At 31.4% G+C, this 12,095-nt stretch overlaps 1 pseudogene; it reads left to right on the top strand.

Moving 5' to 3' along the window:
* Positions 1-1,415: 1,415 nt before the first annotated feature.
* Positions 1,416-10,505, top strand: LOC134260207 (melatonin receptor type 1B-A-like; annotated as a pseudogene).
* Positions 10,506-12,095: the final 1,590 nt, after the last annotated feature.

Raw genomic sequence — 12,095 nt, 5'->3', positions numbered from 1 at the left:
AACACGCTGTCTTTTTCACTAATTTTTCAAAAATATAGTGTGACCTTTGAGTATTAAACTTTTTTACTATAAAATGTTTATTTAAAACAGTATGAACTATCCCCAAAATGATTTTTATCAATTTTGCTATGTGTCTTAAAGTCAATAAAATATAATAAGTGATAATTTGTTGAAATTTCGCAAATTTACATCTGTTGTTGTAAGTCATTGTTGCCAAGGTCGGTACCCATTTTTGATGCCCATTATATAATTTTTTTTTATTGAAATCTACATGTTCACCTGTCTATAAAACAGGTATTGGTTGCTGTAACTTTCACATATTTAAGTTAATATATTTTTGGAATATTAACAAGTTTTACAGCTGCTTTAATGAAGCGTTTAATTTTACTCTAGTTTACTGATTCTCGACCATTCACTTTTAATGCAGTGTCTCGAATAGCCCTTGTTTTCCAGCTTCCCACGATGAAATAATGCGATGAAAAGTGGTCACACAAACTCTTAATTAATTCACTAAAGATTCAATAATGAGAGAAAGTCAAGCTTTATGTCATATTACTACTATGTTGTATGCCACAGAGCTAATGACATTATTTATTGAACGTCCCTCGTATCATGAAAATAGGCCAAAACTAGTCTTTGGAAAAGAAGTCTTTAAAAGGAGGATATGGAGATAACGAACAGTATTCAATATCAAAGTCCATAAAACAATACAAAATAGAAGCACAGCACATACGGACTTCCAAAACATCAGAGGTGGGATCAGGTGTCATGGAGGAAATGATCATTTTTATAGTTATTACGATAAAATTTTACAACTGAAATAATCTTATTGAATATGATTAAACTTTGCATGTACTTAATGCTACCATCACGGAAAATATTGACAAGTATACTTTTACCTATAGGATTTCTAAGGATTTTTGTTTCGTGGTGAAGCCAACTTAGCTGCATAATCACTGATAATGACTATCGGAATAGAAATGTCATTATGATGTAGTTAAGGATGCGAAAAGTGAGATTCAGTGTAAGTTTCCATTTCCTTAACATTCCGTGACAGCATCAGTAAAATGATACTAATCGAATGTCCTTCTTTTGTGATGACAGGCTTAATTACTATACATCACAGAATCAAAATCAATTATTGTTTTGTAGTACAAATACGCAGCCTTAATATGACACAAGGTGGAAAAAGAGGATACAGGAGATGATGAGATTTTCTCATCAAAATAAAAGGAATTAAATTTTATAAAAATCGAATTACTCTATTAAGCAGATTAGGGTATCAAAGATCAATAATTTCTTCACACCCTGAGTACTGTCTCAGATATAAAGAAGAAAAACCCCAATTTATTTCTGTCAGATGAAGAAAGACTTCTTCTAATTCATCAAATAAATCCTCGTCCTACCTCAAGACAATGAACTACACAAACATCTCTCTTGCAGAAACTGGAATACTTGGTCGATTCCAATTTGTAACAGAATCCCCTTTCCTTGGAATCTTTCTTCTCGTAGTTTTAATCCTGGCTACCTTTCTTGGTACTTGTGGGAATGTGCTAATTATAGTATCACTATGCACCACCATCAAGATGAAATCGTTGGACTATATTTTCATCGGAAACCTGGCTATTTCTGATTTATATGTTACGCTTATTGCAAACCCTATGAATATTGTTGGTAAGTAAAAAGGCAAGGTAAGACGTAAACAGAATGAAAATTGTTTGATGATTTTGATATATTCAATATGATGCAAACACGCTTTTAGTACAATTCACTGTACAGTTATCTTTGAACTTTCAATAAGGCGTGGTATTCTTGATGTTATATAATTAGCCTCTAAAATTTACACAGCTTTCATTTATTGTTGAAATATACATGGCTGGGATAGAAATTCAGGCAAATGTCAAGGAGATCAGCCAATTTCCAATAACAGGATTACATATATATGAGAAAGAAGTAAGGGATTAAGTTGTCTCATCATTGTCAACAACGATTTAAAGTCCCTGATGTTATTAATTTCTTAACCAATTAAAATCTATTCGCCATTTGAAAGACACTAGTGCCGAGAATACCACGTCTACTGAAAGTCCAAGGATGACAGAGAATTGTACTGCTTGGTTTAGTATGTACATTTAATAACTGCAATGTCCAGGGGAACACACACACTTAACCCTAGATCTGCCATGAAAATTTTAATCAAGAAGCATCCTATAGAAATTATATATAGAAACGAGAAAAAGAATCATAAGTGCTGAAAAAAATTATTGTGTAAGGGCGATTTTGACAGGTCGGTCAGAGTACATCAAACAAATATTTTTATTAGGTTTTCACTTTCGAACGGAAGACCTTCTACTGAATCCCAAGATTAAGATTATTCTTATTATTCTTTTTTTTGTTTTCTTCCTGAGACGCCAACTTTGAGGCCTCATATCTCACTTATTTTAACCCATTCTTCTGTTCTTAAATTTTCAGACATTATAGACGGTAATAAACTCTATCAGAATGCTCTCGATAATTTCAAAAAGTCACTTCCGGTTTTAGTTTTTTCCCCTTTAAACGAAAAATTTGGCTTTCATTTCCAGACAAAACTCAGAACCATAGAGCTGGAGCAGAAATTTTACTGGTTTTAGATAACAGAAGGATTAAGTTGTGCATATGGGTTTTTTGTTTTTGTTTTCTCTTTTTAAAGGGCGTATACAGGGGTCAAAAAAAAACGCCAAAAGAGCGAAAATTTACACATGTTTTCCTTTTAATCTTAAAAACAAAAATTTTTGTTAAAATGTTAAAAAAGTTGTGCATAATTGAAGGGCTTTAAATTATACTATTCAAAAGGGGCTGGCCCCTATGATAAGGGATTAAGGGAGCTTGAAAGTTTTTTGCTTTATAACTAAAAACGGTAAATATTTCGATCTGGATTATACAAAAAAATCGTTCTTTGACACATTTTTAATCTGATGAAAATGTTTTGTGTTCGATTATCCCGGGGGGTATTGCGAATACGTAGTTGAAGGCAGGCCAGGTAAACATGTACCTATTGGAAAGGAAATCAGACCTCTTCAGGGTAAATTTTACAAAACTTCCTATCAGAAAAAACCCATGGTATTTAATGTTAATTTTCTTCTAAATGGGATTTTACGTGTTTACGGTTCACTATTAAATTATTTATAACGATTAGTCTTTCTTTTTTATTTATTATTAATTAGTTTTAAGTGAACACGTCTTCATAAACGGAATATATTAAAATTATTTTAACTTTATGCATCGAATAATTCACGATCATTAGTTGAAATTCGGCATCTCCAAATCCCCTTTTTTGTAACAGTTAGTAATCCAACACCCAACCCCAGTTGTTTGAGGTCACTAGTGTACCAGCCACCTGTCGAAAACAATGCAAGTGTCTGTGATCGTGTTTAAAATCCATTGTGTACAAAGACCTATCAATTTATAGAAAATCATGTTTTTAATTTATCAAATCAAAAAGAAATTTCACCATCTTTCATTTAATTTTAAATTTCAAAACACTGGTCCATAAATCTTTTTAAATTTGTGATCGCTTTTTTGGCCTGTTCCCCAAAAAAAATATTTCTTATTCCGTGTTAATGTATTTTATTTAAATTGTAGTTAAAGGGGGCTTGGAAAATAATTATAATCAGTGATGGAAGTTTGTGATACGTAATGTACTATTATGTACTTTTTTATTTTTCCCATCACCTTTGTTTCTCCACATTTTTTTTTAATATTAATAAACATTGAACTTTAAAAAAATTTTTTAAAAATATACTATTATTCACGTAATTGTAAAAAACAGTTTACATCCATTTTGTAGCTTTGTGTCTAAAATTTTTACCCCAGTTCTCTTTACAAGCAGTGTCCGCAGATAGCAGCGGGTATGTCGATTTGAAAATCCGTTCTGTACTGCTATAGTTACAAAGGGAAAATTGGGTTTGAAATCATCATGATCATGTCGACCCCTTTTCATATCATTCAATTTCACTCATTTCAGTTTTTTTAATCAATGAAAGCGGTGATTTTTTCATTTAAAGTTTCATGCCTTTTGATACCCCCCCCCCCCCAAAAAAAAAAACCCAGGTTTACACCTTTTTCCCCTGTATTTATCGAAGTGGTAATTGTTTTATGAATTTTAAAACTACTTACGCATGCATGATAATTGTAAGTGGAGTTAACGTTTCAATTAAAAACCCAAATAAATTAAGCATTTTTAGTTTGCAGTTATTTGCTACTAAACATGCTAAACTTAAAATGATATTGCACAGAATGGCATACTAGCTTTTTCTTCCAAAAAAACAAATATTTTACATGCCTGTACATGTACAATGTCAGTACAATTTAATTGAAAAAACATCAAATTGGCTCAAAGCAAAAATATTCTTTCACATGCAGGAAACACGTCAAGATATTCAAAGCTGAAAAAGTTTTTCAATTCTTTTCAGGCTGTTTTCAAAAAAATAAAAATTTTTTACTGCTTTTGTCATAAATAGATTTATCGATGTTAAAAAAAATCATGTTCATTGATGTATAAGAAGAATTTATTGTCATCAAAATGAAGATGTAGGCCTTCCATCTTGGATCTTGATTACGTGATAATGCTCATGGTTTCTGCAGAGCAGGCTATGCTGAAAACCCGCAGTGCAAAATTATAAAAAAAATATTTTATGATCTTTGTGTATTTGTAGATGTAGAGCAAATTAAAACAATTTTTACTAGAAGTTGAAAAACTCCTCATTTTTTTTATTCACCATGCACTTTAACCACATCATCATTATCCGGAAATCAAGAATTTCTTTTTAAATGTCTCAGGCTGGGGAGTATCTGATGTAAAATCTTTTTATATACCCTAAATTATCGATGATCATGGGTATTAATGACAATGAAATTGAAAAATTTTAACATTTAATATTAAATTTAAGAAGTTTTTAAAAATTTTTTTTTGTTATAATTTACGAATAATTTTATTGAAGAAAAAAAAAAAGTCTCATTTCCCCATGTGCATTCCCTTTTTAAAAAAATTGGCCGCTACCCAGCCCATAAAATTAATGTTTTTTATGTATAACTTTTTCATGGAAAGGGCTAAAAATATACATCAAGAGTTTAAATGATTTTTCAAAATTAGAAAATTCGTTATTGCCATTTATCATAAAAAATAAATTAAATTCTTTCCTTTAAATTTTTGAATTCCTATGTATTTAAATAGGTACTTAAGTTATCGATTCGCTCTGATATTTGGTTGTATAATATTACAATGTACATAAACGTCCATCGGTCAGTCATTGTTGCTTGAGAGCTTTGTTTTTCCTTCACATTTAGCGCATAAAAGGGTATAACACAAGCTTGTAAACAAAATAAACGGCAATTTACAAAAACAGAAAACCAGAAGAAAAAAAAAATGTCTGTGTAATAAAAAAAAATCATTAATTTGTTTTTGAACACCCCATACGTTTTTTTCCCCAATACATTTCGACTATACGGAAAAAAATCACTAGAAACCCTTTTGGGTTTTATTAAAAAAAGGTGTTGGACCTTCAAACGGCACTATATCCGAACAGCTATTATTAGCCTATCAAATATATCACGGCGTCAATTAAAGAATTATTTAAAATTTCAAAAAAAATAAATTTATTTTGAGAAAAGCCACGCAGCTGTATAAACATCCCAAAAAATGTTTCATGGACCGACTGGGTTTTTAAAATTTCCCCTCATCACTAAAGACCCCTCCCCTTTAAAAAGAATACAATGTCTTTCCCTTTAAACAGAGAATGTAGTCCGTTGATTTGTTTTTGTACATGCATATATACAAGTAGTTTAGGGGTTCCATTCCGAACTAAAGTTACACCTATTTTTATGTAAACCAATAATCATACATGACATGTTAGCCCTGCCATGAATATGGCCAAGGCATTTGGTGTTTGTCGGACGTCTTCCATCCTTCCTACTTTCTGTCCTTCCGTCTTCCTTCTGTACACTTTGCCTTTAGCTCAGTTCAAAACTCAGTTTCAAACAAACTATCCAAGAATTTTTATCAATCTTTATATACTATAGAAAATTTAAATTTGAGTTATGAATTGCACTAACATTTTTTTAAACTTGACTTTATATACATGTATATACCTCACTTTTCTTAAATTAGTGTTTAGCCACTTTTAAACATACCATTCAAAATGGTGTTATCAAACTTCACATGTTGATGCATACATGAGAGTATTTAATGGCATACCATTTTTACTTGGCTTTCCTTTTTACCTTGACCTTAACTCTTTTTTTTTCAATTTTGGCCCCTTTGTTATTGCTTAGCACAAGGTCATTTGGAAAGATCAAGGTACAGTACTAGTATTCCTTTACAGTCTTTTTCCTAGCCATCTTAGTTGCTTCTCTTGCAAGGTTTTTTTCTTTTATATCTTTAGTATTTGGTTTTGTCCCCGACTCAAATTACGTCTTTAGTCCGAGCTCAACGGAAGACCTATTCGTTGCTTTAAAGAGCTCGGCTCAGTTTATTCATCCCTTTTAATTATGAACTCTTTCAGATATTAATTCATTTTATAACCTTATTCAGGGAGATTTTTAAAAATACATAAAAAAACCACATATTATCTTTAGGATAAGTGTTACATTTCTTTCTCTTTTTTAATAATTTTCTAGTCTTGATTCACATTTTCAAAAAAGCACCATAAAAAGCTTGGTCCTTCCCCCAAATATGAAAGTAAGAGTTTTTCTGAGCATGTTGAGTAGTTTAAAAGATGGGGATATAAATTACCAAAAATGTCACCATAGAATGTGTTCATATTTTTCTAATTAAATGAAAGTTTTTGAATGATGTTCTAAAGCCATTCACAGCTGTTCTAGTCATCAACTAATATTAACTATGGAGCTTGGGGTTAAGAATTTATTAAACGAATTTGAGTTATGTACGGAAAATCTCGATAACATTACAAAAGGAAACACTAACATATTCATTTCCCCTTACATAGATTTTATCATTTGTATATGGATAAAAAAATGATAAACAACGTTGCACCTAGTTAAATAATTAACTGTGTTGGGGCAGGCCCTCACCACAGTTAGAATACGTCCCATAACTTGAAGAGCAAATCGGAGCGGATGTCCGAAAGATTTGGAAAAAAAAATTTGCACTGGGAAATACCAAAATAATAAAAAAACCTTCTTGAGATTGCTTATGCCTTTTTTAAAAAATAATCCATATAAATACGAAAATCCAATTTTTTTAACGTTTTCTTTTATTAAAATTTCCGGGATGTTTAATTCGGAATTCTAGATTGTTCCAATAAATGACTACATTTTGCCCGTGTTTCTTTCGCTACATTACAATACACGGGAAAAATTTATCGTTAAACGTTGCACCTTATTAAAAGTCCCGGGTTTTCCCGTGATAGAAACCAGACGTTAAAAAGATGTGGAAAAAAACCACTTATTTTTATCTATGAATAGCGAAAAATGTATTACATAGACAGAAAAAATAGTAAAACGTGCCACTTCTCTCATTTTTTGATCAAATAAATCGCATCCAAACGACCCGTGTTGAAACTGAAAGTATTTTTTTCTTTTCACTTCCGTCATAACGTCATACATGCGCAATAACGGTATATAGAATATTTGAAAATTGAACCCCATTACTATTATGCTTGTAAATGTGAAAACAATTCTTGGCCGTTTTTATTAAAAATTCAATTTATAATTCAAACCATACCATAAAAGTTTATTAACGATAGTTTTTAAAAAATTAGAGCGATTTTTCACTAAATCATAAAAATATAGATGTTAAAAAATTTTTAAATAATCATTTTTCAGAAATTTGGTTTAAAAATGGAAATTTTTTGTATATGCCCGTTGCCCTACTTAATTTTTATGCCATATAAGGGAGAGACTGTTGGAAAATAACGTGTTAATTTTAAAAAGAAATCTGTAGTTAGAAAATAAAAAATTTATTTTTATAGTAATGAACTTGATAATTTTGAGCTAAATATGTTTAATTCGGCCTAGAAATTTATTAAGTGGATCAGCAGATTAAAAAAATAATTAAACCGTTAAACAAGCATATTTTCTCATAATTCATATGTTAAAAAATTTTTTTTTGCTTTTAATTTTAGAAAGCTAGCATAAATATCTTAATTACTGCATTTCCGAAATTTATAGACAATGTCTATTTTTAGTAACAATCCTTTCAAAAGGAGGCCCGATTGATCCCAAAATTTACACAGATCTGGAAAGGACAAATACTTAGTTAAGATTTTGAGAGAAGTTTCAAGAAAATCTGTACGTCCGTTATTTTTTCAGCATGGTATGGGTCTTTACCTTAAGTATAATTCTTTGAAATGACAGTTTTCATTTTAAAAAGCATTTAAAAATAAGGTAAGTACGAACAGGGGTTATTAAAAAGGCCGTGACTAGGCTATAAAATTAGTATATGTAGTCTGTGCTTTCAAAATTTATAAGATAATTTATAAAATAACTAAAATAAAGATATTTTGAAAATTTTAATATCTGAGTTTCGATATTTTCCAAATTATTAAAAATAACGACATTTATATATACCATTTCATAACGTCCGACAACGTCATTGTTTTCAATATCCGCTTCTTCTACCTATAATTATCTTGATGAATTCCTAGAGCTGAGTAAGCTTAAACCCTTTGTTATATGACTTTACAATGTCATGAAAGGGCCTTCAATACATACATGATAATTTGGAAATGATTTATACCTTGGGAGAGGTCTGCTTGTTTATTCCATTATATTTTGCTTTCTGGGTTCAATATCAACAACACATATTCAACGTCATTTTTGACGTGATTAATTTTTCACACCTTGACTACAAATCGACATAAACTGTGCATCCCCTTTCTCTCTGAATTTAATTTGGCATTAAAAAACAAGTACTCTGGATGCATACTATTTCTCCGTAATCAGTTTAAACATTTCCTAGGTTTATATAATTTTTTTCAGAGGCAAAACTTTACAGAATGTTGAAAATAAAACCCGTGCACCCTTTTGACGTCATTTTGTCAAGGCTTAATTTGTTTGGTCACTCCATGTCTAAATTTTCTACAAATTTTCAAAAAACTTCCAGAATTAGGTATGAAAATATTTCATATTTTATGGAACAATACTATCGTAACACATACCTTAATAACGAGATTTTTGGATGCCAAATTTTCATATCTTAAGAGTTTCAGTTACACTTCGGTCGAGAAAACGTCGTGTTCGAGGTTGCGCCTAGACATATCATTGCTTACAAAAATATCACTAATTTATTAAAATGATGAAATTTATGATTCATGGTTAATTATATAGATAGAAAAGATGATGATAACTAGATCTTTAAAATTCATGGATATACATATGGCGGTCCACGCACTATTTGACCCCCTCGTACATGAGACGTTTTCATTCATGCTCTAGTAAATAAAATCTGTAGAAAACTAACCCTTCCCCCGATTACACGATGATTGATAAAAATTTGCTTCCATAACAAAAACTGTTTCAAGAACTGTCGAGGGGAAATTTGACTTTGTTATCACAATAAACTAAGACCGAAAATAAATCATGCTTTGATTTATTATACGGATCTTAACTTTGTTTCTCACTTGCAAAGCAATTTCTTTGCCTTTGGGAAATGAGGATTAATGACAATGCGTCTCGTGTTGAATGTAATTTTAAATCCGAAAACTCATTTTAGTTCAAATCACAATTCTCTTCCTAATTGTAGGAGTATATGTGGGTTTTTTTTACTGTTTATTAGGTAAATTAGAAGGGAGAAGTTCTTCCTTGCCAATCCAGGACTGTGTCAAGTGATCGCCTATCTCTGCACTATTTCGTGCATCAATTCCCTAGGCTCAATAACTCTCATGAGCTTTAGTTGCTTCATTTTCATCTGCCATAACAAATACTACGATACCATATTCAGAAAAAGCACTTCTATCACCATGTGTGTTGGTCTTTACCTGACCGGTCTTCTGATGGTCCTTCTGAATTTGGGGGAATTGGTGATCACACTTATGATCGAAAGAGCCTTGAATGCATTTGGGACAGGATGGCTACCTACTACTACACAGTAGCACTCTCTGTTGTTCTTGTATGGATCCCCGTAGTGCTAAATGCGTTATTCTACTTAGTATTTATTATAAAGTCCACAAGAATGCCAACCAAATTATGGATCTGACTTCATCGAAACTGAAGGGGAAAATCGGTCAGCCTAGCGCGCACTTTGTTTCTGATTTATGCCATTTTTGCGCATGTTGGGTACCATACGCAATCATTATTGTAGCTGACAAGGAAAATTCATTTCCCCATGAAGCACATTTGATTATTAGACGTTTGCTCACTTGCATCCATCTATTAATGGGCTGGTTTACTACAAGACGAATAAAAAATTCCAGGATGCATTTAATTTACTGTTGAAATTGGAAAAGTGTTCAGAATCATTAAAAAAAATGGAATGGTTCAAACAGATTCAACTTGAAAAACGAATGCATTGAATTATAAGGTTTTCCATTAAGACGTAGTAGAGTGTTTCAGAATAAGTCCATATTTGTATTCAAAAGTGAAATCAATCTCTAGAATTGTACGCACATGTAATTAGGATTAATAAAGTTATTAAGTACTCTGTATCTTTCAGTTTTAGGTTTTATTTAAATTGTGTATTTAAGAATTACTTTTATATTAAATAAAGTTTAATGTAACCAGTAAAAAAAAAAACAATAAATATGTAATGATTCCCAAAAATCTCTTAAAATAAAAAAAAAAAAACCCCATATTTTCATTGTAACTAGGCTAAAATTTTTTTTTTTCTCATTTTTTTTAGATAAAGGGCTTCGAAAAAACTACATGTATATATTATATAAAACTATTATTTATTGAAATAGGTATTTATAATAGTTAATTAAATATGGAGATATTGAACTGTCATGAGTTCTTTTTTGATTTTGAGGGTTGGGAAAAAAACAATATCAATCAAAATAAAAATAAGTTTATTAAAACAAATAAAAAAAAATTTTATTCAAAACATCATATCTCACAACCAGCTACACATAAAATGAAATTGATATGAACTGTTAACTCAGTTTTAAAAAATCTGATACTTTACATAATAACGTTTAATATTATAAGCAACAAAGTTGATTCAATAGATCAGATCTTAAATCAAAAAATAATTCAAGAATTTTGTCTTTAAAAACTAATAGTTAGAAAAAGCTCAATTGATTTCCAAAAAGAATAAAATGTATATTCAAATTTTAATGTTTTGTTATTTGCTACTGAAAGTTACTCAGAGTTCACAAAATTCACAAATTAAGGAAAATACACCAGTGCGCTCTCGCCATAAAGTACGTCTACGTCACATCAAGTTCCGTGGTCCACAAAATGGTAGTTCCCAAAATGCAGAGCCCCCGGGGGTTAGCCTCTGCTCCAGTTATCCTACCCCGCCCTTAACAGTGTCGACATCGGATATGACGCACGTGGCCCTCCAACAACACTCGTCAATAAGCCTCAAACATCTAGCGCTGCAATAACCCCCCGCACGTCCAAAAGCTGTAAATTGCCTCCAAGACCCTTACACACTAAATTAATTTATTTTTACAAAATCCTAATAAAAACACTGACAGGAAATTTATACCAGCAACAAACTAAACATTTCCAAACCCTTTGGCTAGAACTGCACAAACACGCTGCAAAACCTCCTAAATTTATATGGCTACCCGTTTACATACAGTGCTATATCTCACTGGAAAAATTGCCACTTGTATAAGTCATGCCGGGGAAACTGCAAACGTGGACACCTCCGCCTGGTCACGCTACCACACCAGACTAGCTCTCACCAAACTAATAAAACCCGGGCCCCTTTATATACTCCTTACCAAAAAATCTCCAATGTATAAACCCATTAGAACAAAATTAAAGTAATATATACAGAAAATAAAACAACCTCTTCACATGAACAATATTCAAACTCAAAAGGCAAGATCAATAATCCATAAAACAAACAAAAAGGAGCCCGCAAACACAGCCCCCAAAACATCAGAGGTAGGATCAGGTACCAAGAGGACTGGGGTCCCCCCCAAGGTCACACC

This window comes from Saccostrea cucullata, unplaced genomic scaffold (assembly GCF_032062105.1).
Source record: "Saccostrea cucullata isolate Sc308-1 unplaced genomic scaffold, CSIRO_AGI_Scuc_v1 ctg12071, whole genome shotgun sequence".
NCBI lineage: Eukaryota > Metazoa > Mollusca > Bivalvia > Ostreida > Ostreidae > Saccostrea > Saccostrea cuccullata.
This window is presented reverse-complemented; position numbering and strand designations above follow the sequence as displayed.